This window comes from Rana temporaria, chromosome 11, assembly GCF_905171775.1.
Source record: "Rana temporaria chromosome 11, aRanTem1.1, whole genome shotgun sequence".
NCBI lineage: Eukaryota > Metazoa > Chordata > Amphibia > Anura > Ranidae > Rana > Rana temporaria.
This window is the reverse complement of record NC_053499.1, coordinates 159,249,621-159,254,128: the sequence shown is the minus strand read 5'-3', so window position 1 is coordinate 159,254,128 and position 4,508 is coordinate 159,249,621. Positions and strand designations below refer to the sequence as shown.

Sequence of the window (4,508 nt, the reverse complement as noted above, 5' to 3'; positions counted from 1 at the left end):
TGAAGTCAAGATTTGCATAATAGAGGTTTGGGGTTTCCTGGGGCACTAATGAAGATTTTCTAATAGGTTTACTTAAAGGGGCATTCTTGGCGACTTATCACTGAAAAGTTATCAGCGGGTGGGGGGGTTTGCAATTAAATATATTTATTTTATTCAAATGAAAGAGCATTCGTGAAGGTATCGGCTCTTTTTATCTGGATGAAGAAATCTAACTACCATTATATCTCATCTTCTGTTTTTAAAATTAGTATTATTTCTTTATAATCCTTCTAGGGAATTTAGGATATTCTAAACCGTCAGGTTACACTGCACTGGCAAACAGAAAAAGAAAACATTGATGCCAGCCCCCGTATAACCCTTCCTCTACCCATAATGCCATGTTTTTTGCTGGTGTCCTAGGACAGTGATCAACCCTGTCCTCAGGGCCCAGTAACAGGCCAGGTTTGCAAGATCATATATCACCGGTGAGATCATTTTCTGTTCAGTGATTGCAGTATTCTAGTCTGCATCTCCCCCAAGGTAATACATAAAACCTGGCCTGTTAGTGGGCCCTGAGGACATGGTTGATAACCACGGTCCAAGGAGGTTGGATACCTTTTTTCAGTTCTGCTGAGTATATAACCACTTCCCGCCCTGGTCAATATACATTTGACGTCCGGGAAGTGGTCGTGATATCCTGACTGGATGTCTATTGACGTCCTGCAGGATTTCATGCCGGCGCGCAGCGCGGCAGTCGGTGATGCGGGGTGTCAGTCTGACACCCTGCATCTTCGATCTCGGTAAAGAGCCTCCTGACAGTGTCCATCAGTGCCACCCATTGTGTTGATCCATCACATAAAATCACAATAAATTAAATTTAGAGCCGGTTCACACACAGGCGGCACGACTTTGGGGGCGACACGGCAAGGCGCTCTCAAGACGACTTGAGAGGCAACTTGCAAAATGAGTTCTGTATTGAAGTCAATGTAAGTCGGCCCGAGTCGCCCCCAAAGTCGTACAGGAACCTTTTTCTAAAGCCTCGTACACACGATAGGTTAACCAGAGGACAACGGTCTGAAGGACCAAAACCGATTGTGTGTGGGCCCCATAGGTTATTTAACCATAGGTTAAAAAAAAGCCAACTTGCTTTAAAATTAACCTATGGATTGGTAACCGATAGGTTAAAAACCCACGCATGCTCAGAATCAAGTTGACGCATGCTTGGAAGCATTGAACTTTGTTTTTTTCAGCACGTCGTTGTGTTTTACGTCACCGCGTTCTGACACGATCGTTTTTTTAACCGATGGTGTATAGGCGTGACGGACCATCAGTCAGCTTCATCGGTTAACCTATGACAACGGTCCTTCAGACCTTCAGACCGATGTCCTCTGGTTAACCTATCGTGTGTACAAGGCTTTAGTCGGAGCGACTTGCGTCGCTCCTATTAGAACGGTTCCATTGAATAGTGCGGACCGCAACTTGTCAGACGGCTGAGTCGCCTGACAGGTTGCCCCTGTGTGAACCGGCTCTAACGTTTTTGGTTGTAACATGGCAAAATGTGGAAAGTTTTGAGGGGTATGAATACTTTTCCAAGGCACTGTAACTGCCACGGTGCTGCACATGTGATCAGTTATGACTCCAGACATTTGATGGTTTGACAGTTTGGTTGAGAGCACAAACAAATGTGACAGTTAGCATTTCCGGCATGCAAGTAATGTAACTGTTTTTTGTTTTAAACCGTTAAATTGATGGGTTTAGTTCTGCTTTAAACTGTCATAACAATACATTACAAAATGCTTGTGTAGTAATAATTTAACTTAGATGAACTTCTAAGCTTACCTTTAAAATACATCCAATGTATGTCTTTGCTTTCACATAATACGTCTATTTATTCTCCATTCCTACACTAGATCTTGCCCTGTATGTACAGATAGCCTTTTATGGCCATTCAGTGTGACCACTTTACATATATCTCGATTCTCTCCGGCATAAAAAAAAAATACTGTAACCTTGTAACTGCAAGATGAATTGGCACACTAAATCTATAATTCTATAATCTTCAGCCTTATTTAAATTCAGTTCTCTTTCTTTATTAGTCTTTCCACTTCTCCTACAAGGCTATTCCATTTGTGTTTGCACAAAAAAACTATTCCTCAAAAATATATTATTGCTAGCTTTCCCATCTCTAAATTAGAACAATGACTGAGCTGAAAGGAGAATCAGCTGTATTGTTCTCTGTTACTGCTACAATTGCTCATTTTATATATACTGTATACGGTATATACTGTATACATATATATATATAGGCACTGGCTGCAGAATTGGTCATATGTTAGAGGACTAACAAGAATCTTCAGTGCACTCTGAGCCCATGGTCCTTCCTGATGAAGATGAGACCCCTGACACAATTCTCATGGCGAACCCCATTTTGCCGTTTGACCCAAATCATGAAAGCCTGCAGAAAACAGAGGGAGAGCTGCTTTCGGTGTGCCAGCCAGAGAGAGACCGAACCCATTTATTCGATAGCCTTATAGACAAAATGACATCACACACATAAGCACCTTTGATAGGTCAGTTCATATAAGGGTGGTTTCTTATTACACGTCCCTGTGACGTCTGTTCTTGGCATACTGCACACGTTCTTCTTGCCATGTGGCACAAAAGTCCCTCGTGGTACACAGGGTTCCATTCTCAATCTTCCAGGGTTTTCTTTTCAGAGTCATATATGGACATAGGCAGAACAAGGAAGAAGGAGGGGGGTTGGAGACATCTGTTTGCTATTATTTAGTCTTTTGCCTTCCATTTCAAGTTGTAACTTTAAAACATTATATATGTTATAACCTCTTTTAAGGAGAATAAACACTTGTAGTATATATTTTCACACATGCATATGTATTATATCTCATATAGATAAAGAAATAAAAAAAAATATAAGAATATAAAAGAAATAGATGAATATAATGAAAGGAAAATAACATTTCAGTGGTTCTAATCATAACACAAAATTATTAATATTAGTACTTCCATTACATTCCCTCCTAGCCTAGGGCTTTTCCCACTGATCCTGGGGCCCTTTACTCTCATCTCGGGGTCATTTATTACAGTGCCACAGTGGGACCCTTTCACATGTTCTGAAACGGGCCCCCTTCCTGCCATCTTGGGGCCCCCCACCATTGGCAGGACACCAGAGCAGAGTTGCAAGTGCGACCATTGCAGCCCAGATAGTTTTGCCACTGGTGTTAGTATTTTTTATTTTTGTTATCTTGCTATTTTTATTATTTAACTTTTTTTTTATTATTAAATTTTTTTGGCGAGCCCTATTTGTCATGTTTCACCTTTTGAGATAGAGAAAAGAGATTAAGGACACAGTCCTCAACTTTCATCTTTGCAGCCTCAGCTGTACAGAATGAATGTACAAGAAGAAAAAGAGCCGCTGATCCAGGTGTATGATGATAACCTGAGGTGGAGCATCTTGTAGAGTGCCAGTCCCAGCCCGCCTCTGTGGTAAACTTGTAAGAAAAGAAATGACTGCAAATCCAGGAATTCCGATTGCCCTTTTATTGTTCAAAGTGACAACACACAAAGACACCAACACAAGGTCACGTAGACGCGTTTCACACAAACATCTTGTGCTTAATCATTAGGTAATTAAGGTGCCGGTAATTAAGGGGTCGGTAAATTACATATTTACATACTTACCTGGCAGGGGAGACACCATGATCATGAAGGTGGTTCTCCCAGGGCGAGGCTCGGCCATTGCACACTCTAGGCCGTGCTGATCGTGGTTGTCTTCCCTGCCGCTTCTCGGGCCTTTTGGCTAGGACAAGGTGTGGTATCTGTCCTTATCAGTTGTCAGCGGAGCGCTGAAGCACCTCCTACATGGGGAGGGTGGATGCAATCCAATGACGTCATTGCACCTGGAAGGATGGTTTCAGCAGGGACTACGCTGTGCTGCCCGACAGATACTGGGGGCCGGCCCATGGTTGAGTCTGAGCCATCTGGAAGGGTGCTTCTGGTGAGGATGGGTGCTGCGCTTGGTCTTGGTCTTTTTGCCGAGTTCTAGTCTGGCCTTCTGGCTGGCTGGTGTAAGTGCTATCTCTGTCAGCGATCCGGTTGGAGGAGCTGGTAATGCCCTGTATGGTGGAACAGGGTACTGGCACTACCTACCCAGGCACTGATGTTGGACGAGAAGGCCTGGCTCACAGTCTGCGCTCTAATTCATCCCAAAGATGTTCTATCAGGCTGAAGTCAGTCAAGTTCCCCCACCGCAAACTCGCTCATCCATGTCTTTATGAAACAGATTAAGTGAACACACACATCTATGAAGCTGAGAACCTAGGTCTCTTCACGGTTTTTCCCTCACTAAAAGCACGGACTAAGGCTGAAGTGTGGTTTGTTTTACAAACCCCCCCCCCCCCCTATTTATTTTTTTGCCTCCTGTTAACTCGGGACACCTCTCTGGCTTATTATCGGCCATCTTTTAAAGAGTCTGCCTCATCCTGGTGAGGACATGGAGGTAATCCCCACCG

The 4,508-nt window shown here is 43.3% G+C and overlaps 1 pseudogene; it reads left to right on the top strand.

The window, feature by feature from the left end:
• The first annotated feature begins 3,670 nt into the window (after nucleotides 1–3,670).
• On the top strand, nucleotides 3,671–3,852 carry LOC120918148 (annotated as a pseudogene).
• Nucleotides 3,853–4,508: the final 656 nt, after the last annotated feature.